This window comes from Rhinatrema bivittatum, chromosome 2 (assembly GCF_901001135.1).
Source record: "Rhinatrema bivittatum chromosome 2, aRhiBiv1.1, whole genome shotgun sequence".
NCBI lineage: Eukaryota > Metazoa > Chordata > Amphibia > Gymnophiona > Rhinatrematidae > Rhinatrema > Rhinatrema bivittatum.
Window position 1 is genome coordinate 208,401,651 of NC_042616.1, and position 17,176 is coordinate 208,418,826.

Here is a 17,176-nt window from a genome sequence, read left to right on the forward strand (position 1 = left end):
CTGAGGCCAAAGCAGGATCGGATATGCTATATGTGGTGTCAATTCAGGTATTTTTTTTTTTTTTTTGCTTAATTGGAAAGCATTAGTAAAAGCCCACAGCCTCCAAAAAGAAGAAAAAAAATCTGCTTGCAGAGGTTTTTTTCCTGTGGTCTTCTGACTTCAATTTCTACTACAGCAGGTCAAGGGGGCTATTCCTGCCTGAGCAGTTGGGGTCAAGTAGTAAGTAAGGTCTGGACAGGCCAGCAGGTATTTTTTGTTTTCTCTGCCTCTTGTGAGTTATCTGTTTGGGAGCTGGCCCCAAAGGGAGATAAAATGGAGCAGGTAATACAGGTCCTGGTCACAGGACAGCAACAGTTGCAAAATGTTGTACAAACACAAATAGATAAACAGCAGTGTCTACAAGACCAATTAATGCAAAAAGGAACAGTTTTAACTCAGCTACTTGAGACCCTGCAATCGGCTATGTCCAGAATACTTCAGGTACCTTCACCTTCGCATATCCTTTTAAGATGAATGGAGGAGAGGACCAGGAGCTCTTTCTAAAGAACTCTGAATGAACTGCCCACCTGTCAACTTGGCTGGAGACCAACTGGAAAACTTACTTGGCTAATTTGCTCACCGGCAAGAGTCAAGCAGCGCTCCAGGCTGCCAATCCAGATGGGACGACTTCCTAGGAGGACATCAAGGCTGCTATACTACAGAGAGCAGGGTACTCCCCGGAATACTGTCGGCAGCAGTTTCTAGGGCTGTTCCCAGGCCCTACAGCCCGGGAACAGCCCTAGAAACCTCTTTCATCGTTTGAAAGATACCGGGAGTAAGTAGTACAGGCTGGAGACAAGGTCAGGACTGGAAATAGCTCATCAAATACTCCTGGAGCAGTTCTTAGATGGTCTGGATTGGCCCATGTGGAATTGGGTTTGTCAACACACAGGATTTACCCTGGAGAGAACCCTGGATGTGGCAGAAGCCTTCTAACAGGTACAGTGAATGTCTGCCGGCATAAGAGGCTTAGAGAGACAACCCATAACAATTCCCTGGCATGGTAGAGGAAATAGGGCCTCAGCAATGAAAATCCGAGATAGGGAGCTCGGCCTCCGTACCCAGTTTTCAGATGTCAATCTTGACAACATGTTTTAACTGTGTTTGCTTGGTGACCCAGGCAATGCCAGAAGAGGAAGTACACATACTTAAAAATAATGCTCAGAAGCAACGACGATCTAAACCCCCCAAAAAAATGGAATCTAGAGAGGCAAGAACAACCCAGAAACGGGGCCTTGAGGACTCTCTCTGTTTGTGCCCTTTGTGCAGAAAATGAGCATGAAGAAGACTGCTGTCATATAGGCAGCTGGAAACTGAAGAGTTTTTAAGTGAACCTGGTAGGGCAGAAACCTGACCGGCACTACGGGAGTGTTTATTTCTGTAAAACAGAAAGTCATGTAAAGGAAGAATGTCCTTGGCTTGATGAGCTGTAATGCAAACGGAACAATGTGAGAAGGCGAAAAGCTGCAATTTTGTGGGTGTCCCATGTGCAAGACTTAAGGACTTTATAATCCAGGTGGAACTGGATGGAGCATCTACCTAGGCCTTGGTAGATTCTGGCTATAGCAAAACATTTGTTCGCCAGGACTTACTATTTCAAGGACATATTAACAATGAGAAAATAGTGACAGTAACATGTATACATGGGGACAAACAAATGTTTTCAGCTTCCCACGTCCTTTTGATGACCGCTGCAGGGCAAGTTGTGTTAGAAGCGGCTGTCCTCTCCAAGCTTCTATACCCAGAAGTCCTGAGTCGAGATTATCCTCATTTTACAATCTTATGGAAACAACTCATGGGTGTTGGAGACAATATAGCCAGAGGGGAGAGGCACTTGAGACAGAGCCAGGGTGTGCCTCGGGCAGGTCGGGACCCTTGACTGAACATGGCCAAGCAGAGTGGAGATTATGTGATGGAGTGAACCATCAACTCTCTCATTTTACCTTAAGGAGCCTGGTTCAAGGTTTTAACCTAGTCCTCCTTAAGGCAGAATGCTGCAAGGGATTCTGGGTGAAGGGATGTTCCCTTCAGCCGATCATAAGAACTCAGGCTTAAAAAGGATTGAGGAGGCCCCAGGCCTTTGGAAGAACCTCACGATATCCCTGGATGGAGTATGTTTACCTGATAGTTGTACCTGATGTATGGTGAACTACTATTTTGGTTTCTGTAACTTTAAAGCACTGTAAATAAATACTTGCACCAGAATTAAGTTGGCCCAGTCTTATTGTGTTCCTGAGCTATTCCTGAGGCCACAGCATGTCCGAATATGCTACAGAGAGGATAACAAAATTGTGAACATTGGAATTTTAAGTGAATTTTGTCTTGTTTTATATATTTATTTATAACTTCAATTTTGAAAACTGCATATCCAGTTAGAGGCTGTTAAGCACCATGCCATTTTTAATTGATGCTTATGTCCAGGGATACAAGAACACTTTATTTATTTATTTATTTATTTAGTGAGTTTTATATACTGTCATTTGGTAAAGCCATCACAACAGTTTACAAAAGCTCAAAATGCAGAATTTTTAACAATTGAGCAAAAAGGGATAACAGGAAGTATATTAAACAAAGGAGAAATATTAAATTGCAAAGATATTAACTGGCATTTGCACTATAGGTTGCACTAAGGGGTGCACAAAGGGGAGCGCCTGGTGGCAGGGTGCCTTTCAATGGTCAGAGCTGCCCCTGGTGATGTCGGGGGGGGGGGGGGGGTTCCGATCGGGTCTCTCCCTCACATTGCAGTTCTGTTTTTTTTTACTTTCCACTTAGATTTTTATTGAAAGCATAATTTTTTATTATTCAGTATAAGTATTCTTGGAAGATGCTGATGTCATGTCTCTGACAAACAGACCACCAGCATCTCATTGTATACAGGAAGTGATCCTTCTTTTATAGATAACATACAATATTGCAGAAGATTTTAGCATTGATTGACTGCCCAAAGAATCATTTACATAGGTTGTCATGTCAACCGCATGATGTGACTATTCCTGAACTGCCCTGATTAGTTTTCCCAAGTGGGGCCCATTTACCATCACTCTTTGGATAGTCTTTTGTTCTGTTAGAATCTTGCTGGTCAAGGTTATTAACACATCTGTGGCTGTGTTTACAACCACTGAGAACATAGCCTGAAGCTCCCGCCGTTGGTTTCTTCTTTGTATCACCCTATGAATAGGCATCATCTTATGGAGCCAGCCTGTCCAAATGTCCTGAGAAACCTGCAAGTCATTCTCAATAAGTCACTTAGAGTTCATTCAGCCCAGGCAGGCTAAGAAAACCAAGGATTCTGGGGTTTTCTTTCTCCATGTTGGTTTTCTGTTCAGGCATTCTTCTCAAGGCTCCAGGTGTGTACAATACATGAAAGAGTAATACAATCAGTATCATAAAAAGATTAAATAAATATAATTCCAAACAAACTCATAACACAATCATAGTTTAAAAAATAAATGTAAAATTTATAATAAAATATAAGCATCTCAAATACTACTACTGCGGCATCTATTACTCTAAAATTATAAAACCAGCCAGCAGCCCATAAATCATTATAAGTTCTTACACATTTTTTATTTAACTAAATGTTGTTAAAAATAGCTATGCCTCATTCATCTTCTGGACAATTAGGTAATCTTTTATGCCCCTTAATTGCCTTGGAATCTTTTTCCAAATGATGGGACCTATATCTGTATCAAACAGCTGGATTTAGGAGGAGGAACCTCTAAGAGAAGTCCTTGCGAGGAGCGAACGTGCTCTTATGGGGTTATATTTATATTTTATGATTGTTTATTTTTGTTAGCAGCTTAAAGTTGTAGTGATTGGGCAGCATAAAAATATAAAATATGTTTGGTTAGAATACACGTAGATAAGGACATATATTAGGTAGTAAGAAGAGATTGTTATTTAGACTGTCGCAAGATGTAGTCAAGAATAGGTGTAAATTATTTAAACATTGGTTCATATGTTTAGGATGTCCTGGTTGGTAGAAGTAAGAAATCTGGATAGGGCAGGTTTAATATGAGATTCATAGAAGCCTGAGACAGGAAGGTATGAAGCATGAGAGAACTGTGGATGAGCAGGCTTCAGGCCCAAAAGCTGATTTGAAGAGTCAAGTTATTAGTAGCTTCCTGAAAGTTACGAGTCTCTATGCTAGCTTGATGTCAGGCTGAGTCAAAGAAGGATTTTCTTCTTGATGCTGGTGAGGTACTTTTCCTTGAGGGAAAAGATGCTGATGAGAGCTTGAGTCATTGAGCATAGGGGGTGGGGAGGCATGTATGGGATGAGATATCTGTCAAGATAAAGCAGTACTCAGACTTTGAGAGACTTGTAAGGAAGGACCAGGATTTTGAACTTTGCATGGTAGAGAGATGGGAGCCAGTTTAGTGATTTCAGGAATGACGTGATCTGGTGAGTTTATTTGCATTTAGCATTATTTGGGATGTTGCATTTTGGATGAATTGTAGATGTTGGTGTAGTTGCTTTCAGATTCCGATGTATAGTGAATTGCAGTAGACGAGGCAGGAGACGATAGAACCCACCGCATACAAAATGAGATAAAGGCTCAAACTAACAAACAATGGCAAAAAGCACAGAGGCAAGAGCACTACATAAATACATTGGCCAACTAGTATTATCAAACTTTGCGCAATAACAGCCGAAGGTATACAGCACAAGAGCTATCGATCTAATTATAAACCAGAACCAAAACGGTACATATCCTTCTGCTTATTTATGTTTTCTTTCTGTTTTTGTTTTTTTTAGTGCAGCTGAAAAGTTCTGTTTCACAACATGCAAATACCCAAAACAAATCTCTTCTAGGTTGAAAATAACTTTCCCCACTGGGAAGATGCCCTCAATCTAAAAAAAGATACCAAAGTGAATCACTTAACTTGCTCAATCGTGACTAATGAATGGGTATTCATTCTCATTGTCAGGGGACATTGTGAGTCCATATTGTTCATAACTGGTGCCAGAGTTGGTGGAAAAGTTGGTCTTCATGAAAATAAACCTCCTTCTGTTGGGTTTCCGTGAATTTCCATGCAAGTGGTGGGAAGACTGAATGCACAGTAAACCGGTTCCCACAGTTTTTGCCCTCTTGTTGTTTTGTTGCCACTGCTATCCCATCCACTCCTTGTGCCCTGATTTTTTCCTGGTTCAGCTCTTTGCTGTATTGTACTGCTATTGTTACTGCCCAATCTGCTTCTGACTTTTTCATGGTACCTTTGAGAACTCCTTCCTCTGCTCATACCATTTTTCTCCTCTCACTGTGCTTGGGTTTTTGATGCAACTGTACTAAAACAAAGTTATTAGGTTGGGGCCAACAGTGGCCTCCACATTCCACTCCAGTTACAATGGGGAAAAGGAAGTAAGTTAAAAAAAAAAGTCCAGATTGGTGGCCTGACATAACCTAGCAGAAAATTACCACTGGAAGACAGTTCTATTCATGATGGGCTATCATAATTAAAATCATAGCCCTTAGTTTTGTATATTGCTTGTTTATGATTACTCATATTTGTGGATATCTTTTAATATCCTTTTAGATTTTCTTATACTGTAATATTTTTTTATGGTTACCTGATGCATTGATTTTTTTTTTTACCTATTTGGTTGATATTTGTGAAATAAATGATGATGGTGATTATGGTTTTTTTTTTTTTATCTTTATGATTAGTTTTTTTTATTTGATGTAATTATGCTTTAAATTGTATTTATTAAAATGCATTTTACTAGCACTATTATTTTAATAAATATAATCCACTCTGAACTGATTGGCTGGGAAGGTACAGAAAGTAAAACAATAAATTAAAATAAATTGAATTAAATTAAAATGGAGATCACATGGAATAGATAATTGAGATATTAATGTGTACCTTTAATCATATGAGCAAAAGCCCACTGCTGTATGAGGTAGAACTTTCCTGCTCTGATGCCCTGTGTTTCTCTTTTTAGAATTTTATGTTCCCCGTTTTAAGCTTTCCTTAGAGTTGGGAGATTTTTTTATTTATTAGGTTTTTTTTCTCCCATTTTTTTGTTATATTTTGATTATGTGTGAGATTTGGTTCCTTTTGTTATTTATCTTTGTTAGGGTTGTGGACCCAGCTCAGCTGGGGAACCCCTACGGGAATAGTCCAGGACTCCAGGGACAGAAGAGACTAGGGGATCTTCTGCCTATACTAGCAACCTTCCCCACATGTTGAGCCCTTGGGTGCTGGTGGCCAGCAGGACTTTAACAATTCTAAAGCTGGACTGGAATCCGGAGTGGAGACAGAAGTCAGGCAGGACTGAAGAGGCAGATTGCAGGGCTGAAGGCTGATGCCAGACAGGACTGGAGACAGGAGCCAGAGGAGACTTGGGATGCAGGCTGCAGGGCTGGAGGCTGATGTCTGGTGGGTCTGAAGCTCAGGCAGAAACCAAGGTCTGGGATGGAACTCTGGAACAAGACATGGGTTAATTATACTGGCAGGCTTGAGACAGGAGGCCTGGGAGCCAGGAATAAGGTTTGAGACAGGAGGCCTGGGAGTCAGGAATCAAGACTTGAGACAGGAAGCTTAGGGAAGCAAAGGAGCAAGGCTTGAGACAGGCAGCTTAGGGAAGCCAAGGAGAAAGGCTTGAGAAGGCTTTGGAAAGCCACAAGGCAGAAGGCTGCAGAGAACTATGAGGAGCCAAGCAAAGAGCTGAGCAGACTCAATGACAAGGCACAGAGTGTAGACTGCAGCAGGGCTAAATAGGCAGAGAATAGGGATGTGCAGAGGGACGCCATATGTTGCATTCAGGATTCGTATTCGTCAGGGGGGAAGATATGTTGCATTTGACAAGAGGGCCCCCCGATACGTTTATACATTAATTCCTATTTGTTTCCACGCTAAAATTAAATTAACTACAACCCCCCACCCTCCTGACCCCCCCCCCAAGACTTACCAATACTCCCTGGTGGTCCAGGAGCCATCCCCTGCACTCACACCCTCGGCTGCCGGTTTCAAAATGGCGCCGATAGCCTTTGACCTACTATGTCACAGGGGCTACCGGTGCCATTGGTCAGCCCCGTCACATGGCCATCGGCACCATCTTGTGCTCCTACCATGTGACAGGGGCTGACCAATGGCACCGGTAGCGCCCCTGTGACATAGTAGGCCGGATTTTATAAATTAGCGCGAGCGCGTACTTTTGTTCGCGCACCAGGCGCGAACAAGAGTATGCGGGATTTTAATAGATACGCGCGTAGCCGCTAAAATCCGGGGACAGCGCACGCAAGGCTGCCCAAAATCGGCAGCCTGCGCGCGCCGAGCCGCGCAGCCTGCCTCCGTTCCCTCCGAGGCCGCACCTTCCCTTCCCTTCCCTTCCCTTCCCCTACCTAACCCACCCCCACGGCCCTATCTAAACCCCCCCTATCTTTGCGCGCGCCGGCCGGCTGCCCCGCTCCATGTTCCGGTCCCGGGGGCTGGTCCGGAGGCCGCAGCCACGCCCCTGGAATGCCCCCAGGATAAAAACCACGCCCGCGGCGGCGGCGCCCCCTAAATGTCACGTCACGCGCGACACGCCCCCAAAATGCCGCATCACTCCGGGCATGCCCCCCGACATGCCCCTCCATGCAAGCCCCGGGACTTATGCACGTCCCAGGGCTTGTGCGCACTGCCGAGCCTATGCAAAATAGGCTCGGCGTGCGCAGGGGGGGTTTGGGCTAGGTTTTCGGGGGGTACGTGTGTATCCTACGCGCGTACCCCTTTGATAATCTACCCCAGTGAGGGCAAAGGTTATCGGCGCCATTTTGAATACTGGCAGCCGACGGCTGGAGTGCAGGAGGTCGCTCCCGGACTCCCTCTGGACTTTTGGCAAGTCTTGTGGGGGTCAGGAGGGTCCCCCAAGACTTGCCAAAAGTCCCTGGTGGGCCTGCTTTCAAAAGTTCTCTGGGATGCATTTTGCAGATTTGAAGATGCATGCTCCCTCCCTTCACTAGTAAACAGTACTTTTGTTGTTAACCTAAGGTTAGCTGTAAGCATGCAAGAAACTGAAAATCCAGTTGAGAAATGAATCTTTTAAATTTGTTGAAGTAGTGGTTTAATGGACCTTATTGACTTGTGATTGACTTCTGTTGCTGTCACATTTTTTATTATAGTACTTTGCTGATAATCTGGTTGGCTACTGCCAGAAGGCTGTGAGATCTATGAGTATGTCCTGGCTCAGTTCCTGTACCAACTGCCTGTTGATGCTTATATCATTGGTTTGGTGCAGGACCAGTCACAATAGCTTCCTCAGTTTTCTGGTGAGATGAAGTCTAAGGGGAGTGGGGCAAAAGAGGATAGCTGAGGTCCACAAGGAGGAGGAAAGAGATGATGTCTGTGGAGAGATTAGGGGTGGGGGAATAGAAGAGATCCATGCAGGTCAGAAGAGTACAAATGAGGTCTGAAGAAAGAGATGAAGTCTACTGGGGAGAATGGAAGATGAAAAGAGGAACTGGAATAATGTAAATACGGAGGTGGTGACAGTCTGCTCCTAGGGAAGTCAGAAATTGGCAGATTATTGGCAAGTGCATCACCAATTTAAAGTCTGCTGGTTTCCCTTAATTAAATCCAGCCGGGTTGGCTAAATACCAGCTGGTTGGTAACCCAAGGTGAGAAAGTGATTCATTTTCCATATCTGTCTGATCTTTAGCATTTCTGGTGAGCCTACGAACAATGGTGCCATCAACTGTTTCCAAACAGACCACTAAATGGCTTTTAGATGGTAATGATTTTTGGTTACTAATAACATTTATAAGAGTTTGGACCATTGGCCTAGATTCAAAAGTTTTTGTGGAAATACCTTGAACATCCAGTCCCCATGCACATTAATACTTTTTCCCAAACAACATGTTAGAGACTATACAAGTTGGCAAGTTCATTTTCTTAAACCATTGTCTGCATCCAATATGTAAAGTTTTTCAAAAAGTTATATATTTTGTACAATGCATCTTAAAAATTAAGCATTGAACGGCAGGTATGTACGATGTAAGGGGAAAAGCCTCAGAAATCATAAAGTTTTGACTTGTGTAGCAAGAATGTTAAACAGGGTTCCTGCTCAGAGGGTTAATCATTACTGTGCTTAGAGCTCCTCCTAGAGGTCAGGAAATTGTGCTTTATAGTTTTGTTTTTTTAATTATAAAAATGCTTATGACCAGATTTAATAATTGGTGGAGGGGAATAATTAAAGCTTGCAAATCACTTTTCACAGTTTTGAAGTAGAGTATCTTTTGCTCAAATATTTAATTTCTGGCAGCTTAAGAGAAAAATTCCAGTGAGTGTGTGAAGGGGAAGGAACATGCATAAAAAACTTGTGCAAAAAGGGATGCAGGATTTTTTCCTGATTCTTAACATTGTAATGTAGACTGAAGTTTACAGAGGGTCAAATTGAAATACTGGGTAAATAAATTGCAAAGAATGCTCCCACCTCCCCCACCCATTATAGCCAAATTAATTTCATGTTGACAGCACAATCTAGGATCACAAGCTAAAATCCCTCCTTTAAACTTACTGTCCACTATAAAACTGTGCAAAAAATAAACACAAATATGATGCAAATCTTTTAGTCTGTTCTATTTTGAAATAGCATGAGTTTTCCCCAATGCATAAATTAAGCTCAGTGTGCTACGGCAGTCAAAAAAGCAAACAGAATGTTAGGAATTATTAGGAAGGGAATAGTGAATAAAACAGAAAATGTCATAATGCCTCTGTATCGCTCCATGGTGATACCATACCTTGAATACTGTATATAATTCTGGTCGCCGCATCTCAAAAAAGATATAGTTGCAGTGGAGAAGGTACAGAGAAGAGCGACCAAAATGATAAAGGGGATGGAACAGCTCCCCTATGAGAAAGACTAAAGAGGTTAGGGCTTTTAAGCTTGGAGAAGAGACGACTGAGGGGGGATATGATAGAGGTGTTTAAAATCATGAGAGGTCTAGAACGGGTAAATGTGAATCAGTTATTTACTCTTTCGGATAATCAGACTAGGGGGCACTCCATGAAGTTAGCATGTGGCACATTTAAAACTAATCAGAGAAAGTTCTTTTTCACTCAACGCACAATTAAACTCTGGAATTTGTTGCCAGGGGATGTGATTAGTGAAGTTAGTGTAACTGGGTTTAAAAAAAGTTTGGATAAGTTCTTATAGGAGAAGTCCATTACCTGCTATTAATCAAGTTGACTTAGAAAATAGCCACTGCTATTACTAGGATCAGTAGCATGTGATACACTTAGTTTTTTGGTACTTGCCAGGTACTTGTAGCCTGGATTGGCCACTATTGGAAACAGGATGCTGGGCTTGATGGATCCTTGGTCTAACCCAGTATGGCATGTTCTTACGTTCTTATGTTCTTAAGCGCTTAGACAAAATCTTGCACACAAAGTTGTCTATGTCCAAAGCTGTACAAATGTTGTTTTCTACCCAGGATACTCAGGCTGGTATTATGATCTATGATTATAATACTATAAACTCCAATGGTGGCAAAATCCCCAGACTGTAGGCAGAGTTTGCACTTCCAACCCTAGAGCACCATTTTTTCAGCCCACTTACTGAATTTTATTCTAGATCTAGTTGTTACATCTATGTTTATTTTACTTGCTATCCTGCTTTTCAAGAATAATAACAGAGTGGTGTACATTACTAGAAGTGATAAACAACCCTTGCCTGGGATTCCTCTTTGTTCGGTGACAGCATTGTGAGGCATGAGCCCCATGTGCCAGTGCCTAGCGATAACCTCCCTTTGCCCAGTGAAGTTTTCCATGAGGAGAAGCATCCATTTCAAAGATGTTTTCTCCTCTCACTAGCAAAGTTGCACACTGCAGGAAGCCATACTATTGGCAGGCTATGGCAGCCTCTCTTTTCTCAGATACATTTTCTCTTGTTAATGTAAGGAAAGCTCAGCAGTAAGACTTATGATCAGCTTATCTGGTGCATGTAGGTTTTGGATGCAGCATGGCTGCCATCTGCTGGAATCACAGAAGTACCACTGCATGAACCAACAGGGCAGTCCTTTGCCCAGTGAGGAATAACCAAATGCAGGTATAATATGCCTTGCATGAACGAGCAAGGGACACTACAAGAAGGAAAAGTTTCCTTTTTTTCTTCCTCCTTTTTACATACGCGTTGTATTCTTATTGGCTGTTTTATATATTCATTGTTATTCCTTCCCAAATGTACTGCAGCTTTCCTCCTGCTATAAAGCCAGTGCACCCAACAAAAAGGAACATTTTGGTTTTCACAGCAGAATTGTTTTGTGGGAGGTGTATTCATGCTGGGAGAAAATTCTTTGGCCCAACATGAAAATGATCCAAAGATGTTGTCTCTGAGTTTGAGAGACCATGCAGATGTGGAGTAAAGTGGAGTAAGTCTGGTTTCTATTTTCAGAGGTTGCTGTACTTGATGTGAAATTTGCACCATGTTAAAACTGCAACACTATTAACATATATCACCAGTGCATCAATAAGCTCACACTCGGGAATCACTCTTTTAAGCAATAGCTGTAGGTCTGGGGGGCATTTTTATTTTCAGACTTCAATGCATTTGGCCAACATTAGATAAAAGCAGGCACTCTTATTTTGACCTTGAAACAGATTAAATCTAGGAAGGGAAATAGATCATCAGTAAATTAGAATTAATAAAAATGCATTTTTAACATTACGCATTGTTTCATTTAAATGTATCAGGAGTACTTTTGTCATATCGCTGACCACAATGAAAGCAGATCCTGTGAGACATTAATCACCTCAGGTTTTCCGTACGTAGTTGCTCCATTCCAGCACTAGAGCAGTATTAAAAAAAAATGAGTAGGGAAATTTCATGGAAGAGCAGAATGGATAGACCACTTTGATATTTATCTGCATCATTTACTATGTTACTATAACTTGCATACATATTTATTTCACAGTTTGTATAGCACTCTAAATAACTGTGCTATACTACAAATTATGTACATCATTTTGAGGGACTTTATTGGCTGGGATTGTTGTATAGAAAAATGTTTAAATAAACGAATACACAAACAAGTCATTGTTCTGAAGAGTTTACAGTTAAATATATAATCTGGGACAACAGGCAACACAATGACTTGCCCAAGGTCACAAGCAGTGCCAGTGGAAGAAACAGGATTTGAACCCTGGCCATAAGGTTGCCAGCTAGACCACTAGGCCATCCCCTTCCCAGGTTTGTGTGGCATGATTATTGGGCCCATACACATAATATAAATCCCCTCATTTAAATAACCATTTAGTAATCATACTTTTTTGTACATATATGTGCATATATGCAACATACTCATATATATGTGCAGGAAAAGAATTCTGTGTGCTGCAGCTTAGAAGGGATTTAGTTAAGACAAAACTCTCCACACTGCCACATGATGCCTCCTACCTTCCACCCTTCTAATGTACCACATACATGTGTAGAAAATAAATACACGTGTGTGTATTTCTCTGCATCATTTCATTTCAGAAAATATAACATGTGACAGGATTCATATGATAACCTTGAGAACGCTTATATTTCAAAACTACTTTCCAACTATTAGCTAACTGAACAACCGGCAAACCTTACTAAATGTTGCCTGGATTTTCATGCAGTATAAAGATAGCACAGTGCTATAAATACTGCAAGAGATTTTTCACTAAGAAGCAGCCTTATTTTAAAACTCCTTTTACCACAGAGAAAGGATAAATCTTCTGAGCGAAAGCACTGAAACCGTTCAGTAAAAGTTTCCTTTCTCGCTTTCATGGTGAGCGGGGGAAAACTTGCCCTGTGTAGAAGCCCAGGTTGTATTTATTCTCATTGAAACAGACCAAAGAAGACATTGTGGTTACACACACACACACCTGGGTCAGCACGGGAGCAGGATTGCAGGCTGACCTTATGATGGAAGTCACTCATTCACTGAGGATTTACAGCAGCTTCCAGGCAAATGCTGCTTGGGTTCTTTTGCATCCTAAAAAGAGGGAGGATTGTCCGATCAGGCTACTTAGAAGCCAGAACCTGGACATGGCCAGTTTTGTTTTTAGCTGCAGAGAGGGAGAACTCGTTGAGAAAGCCGGGGGTCCTGAGACAGTTCAAAAAATCCAGATGAGAAACAGGGGCTCTTGAAGGACCGGGCATGGCTGCAGACAAAGAAAATGGTCTTATTTTAGCTACACCTAAGTCCTGGGCAAGTACTGTACATGCACATAGAAAACCAGGTAAAGATTTCCAGCATCCTTACATTGTTTTACATATGTTTCAAGTTCAATGTTGGAAGAACTAGATAGCAAATGGGCAAAATGATTTAAGGAAGCCAAATGGAATGGAATGAGTGACTGAGTTGAAGCAAATTAATGAACACAAACACAGTCTAATAGCATAAGATATAAAGAGGGCAATTTTCAAAGCCGATTATCTGCATAAACATGATTTACCCTGGTTAACTGGCCTGTCCAAACATTGCCTTCTTCAGATCGGGTTAAAATAAGTGCAGGCTTCTGCAGCCTGCCTGCTTTTAGCTGGGTAGAATAGAGGCATTACTGGGGTATATTTGGGTTGGGAAGTAAAATAGTGCACGTGCATGGGATTTTCAAAAGTGCGCATATTTTGCCCCCTCTCGGCCACTGCACAAATTGCAGGGGCAAAGTACATGGGTGCTTTTGGCGCCCCTTCTTTACGCTAGCGAATTTACTATTTTCGAGTCTTCTTTCTCTTTGAAAATTAGGGAATGTAAAGTACAATAATATGTGCTTACTTCACCTCCATGAGATATCTGAAAATGGCCTCAAGAATAAATTCATTCTGTACACGGAGTTTATTACACACCAAAGATATCACATAGGAAGGGGAGAAGAAATAACGATGCCTGTGGCAAATGCAGGCTAGGAAAGGGAACTCTCATACGTATGATCTGGGAATGTGAAAAAAAAATGGAAGTATTCTGGAGGGAACTAATCAGTTCAGACACTTAACTAATGAGGGCTGAGCTGCAGACGGCAGTGGCGACTTGCAATTTTCAGGATTTAACTTATTGTAGACACAAAAGGAAAGGGAACCTACCTGTTTCCCATCAGTTCTTGTTTGCACATTGAAGCCGAGGGAGACGATGTATAGTCAGGGGTGAGGGGGTCAGGTTAGATTCCCAGCTTATGAAGTCTGCTCAGATATCATGAGTGGTGGGGCCATAGTTTACACCCCTAAAATACATCTGCCAGATGCGAGTGTTTCTTGGAAAGAAAGATCTTCTGTCAATATGTTATGCAATGATAATGGGTGAGAGTGATTATTACAATGCCCTTTTTTCAGGGACTTCCAGCAGTAAAGTTGAGGAGGTTTGTGTTATTCCCAAACACTTCGGCCCATTTGATTGAGGACAGAGTACCTGATCATATATAACACTAATTCTTTGGTGGCTCCATTGGCTCCTGGTGGAGCAGAAGATACAATTTAAAGTTTTGTGTATCATTTTTAAATGTCTGCATCGAGGAGTCCCATACTATCTATCCTAGTTGCTTAGCCAGTCTGCTCCTCAGAGAATTCTGAGATCTTCCCAGCATGTCCCTGTTTGTGGTTCTGTTATACCCGGAAATAAAACTATCAGTAACTAAGCAGAGTGTATTCTCATGCTTTGGCCCTTTTGGAAACTCATTTGGAGGTCAACTACTTGGCCTTTTGGAAAAAAAAGTCAAGACCAGGCTCTTTGAGCAGGTATGTAGAACAGACTAAGATGAAGGTAGAGCAGGTAGGAAGGAGTCCAAAGGGAAGGATAAGTGAGAAGTATTTAGCAGAAGGATTACTCTTTTTGATGCTTGGAAAAATTAGGGTTTGGCTAGATTAGAGTATTTGGTAGATCACTGGCAGTTAGGGAGTTTTCAGTCAGTAGAGGGAATGGGAATTATAGAAGCTTGGTTGCCTATAGCTAACCCTTGACTCTGTTGGTGGTAATGAGGCTTGGATTATAGAGTTCTGTTTTTTGGGGTTTTTTTATAGATGCCTTTATGATGTTGGATGAGCATGAGAAGGAGGTTGATATAAATTGATTCCCAGTACTTGGGTTGGATAAAGAAATATGTTGTTATTTGTAACTGTTCATTACATTTTATGTTTTTTTTGTTAGACATGTAGAGAATCCCACTGGGTCTCTACTAGAAGGCATATACCAATATACTGAATAAGTAGAATAGAAGTATCCCTTGTGGTATATAGCACCTCCATGTGGGTTGCAGTAATGGGAATGTATTGGCTAAATAAAAACCAGGAATACCATTATGCAGTGAGGATTTTTGAGGAGGCAGAATGAAGTTTTGCCTGCTCCTGGTTTTGTTTTTTTTGCTTGGAGGGGAGTACTTTTGGGCCTTAAGGAATAAGGTCTGGCTTAGATGGAAGAAAAAGATAACTCAAAAGCTTTTACTTCTTTTGTACTTTGCTTTGCATGAAGTTTAATCCACTCTTCCTTCATCTTTTGTTGTTTTTGGAAGCCTGAATTTGTAAGTTTGATTCAGCAACTAAATTTCCCAGGGCCTAGGGAATTTAGTCACCATCAATAAGAGAGGAGTGTTTCAGGAGTCTCTCAGAGAGATCCAAGGACCCTTCAAAGGCCAACAGGAGTGGATTTCAATTCATTCCTGGGAGGAGGAGAGAACTGTGAGGATCAGAGAATAATGGCATCTATCCAGTGTTATGGAGGAGGTTGGATAAGGAGTAGTCATCTGGATTAAGTATAACAGATGGAACTTTAACTTATGTCATCTAAATTCAGTTGAAGTATCTCATTCCACCAATTCTGGGAGGCAGCTCCAAATCCCTCCCCTACAATTGAAAAGAGATGTGGAATAGAAGATTAGAGTAAAACATCAGTAAAGAGTCACAGATTTATTGGTACTGAATTGTATAATGGATTTCATTGAACAAAAACATATATAGTCAATCATAGTTCATGTCACACCCACTAACATAGATCGCTGCTACTTATAATTTGCTACTTTATTTTTACCTTATCTTGTTTATTGTTTCCTTATTTATTACACCTATTAATGATGTTCTATGATTCATGTATCCCTATTTAATGATGTTCTATGATTCATGTATCCCTTTATAATATAATAAGTTAAGTTCTATAGTTCTGATACCTTGTTAAATGTAACGCCTCTACAGCGACTGTTTTTTGTTATATTGGAAACCGATTTGATTTGATATTGTATCAAGAATGTCGGTATATAAAAATTCTAAATAAATAAATAAATAAATAAATATCATTTCAAAATCAATTATCAGTAACGATATCTTGGAACCACATTCATCTTCCAGTGTGATAATTACTGTAAATCTTAAAGACTATTAGACCTATGCTCAAGGCCTTAAAAAAAGGTCTCCCCCCTCCCTAACCAGAAGCAGCTAGGAGCACAGCCACCTATGCTGACGCTATCTTGGGTCCCCAACCGCACTTAGTTTTATCCAGGCACTGGAAGACAATTTTCAGCCAAACCATTTTACTTGGGTAAATTGTGTTTGAAAATGGTCCTCTGTAAGCATGAGACTTGCAGTTATACAAACAAGCCATAAGGTGGCAGCATTTAAAGTCATTACACTGATAGAGGCACCATGTGGATTTCAATCCAGTTTAAATCAGATGGAAATTTCAGACCCTTCCCCAGATCTTTTTTTCTGTGGATCTGGGATAAATCCAAAGAGGATACACTGATTCAAAGAATCCCATTCTGGATTTCTTTATACCTTCTTTAGGTTTTCTACAGATCTGAAGAGCATTTTGCCACAAAGAGCAAATCTTCATAAAGACAAAAGTGGATAGAACAGATTCAACAAACCTTCAGAATTTTCTAGGTTCATCTAATTGACTCACAAACCTCTTTTGAAAACATGCATATATATCTTAATTCTAATCTTTTTTTTAATTTTTATTTATAAAGCAATTGCAAAAAAACCCCATAATATAACAATAGTCATCAACAAACAAAATAAGGCACAAATCCTCAATAAGGGGATGAAATAGCTTAAGACTAAAAATATTATTAATAATTCCAGGAGTATTATGCCCCCCCCCCCCCCCAATCCACTAAAGCCATAACTCCAGTGAACAATTAAGGGAAATTAACCAGAAGATTTATCCCTGAGAACATTTTCAAGATAAGAAACATCATAA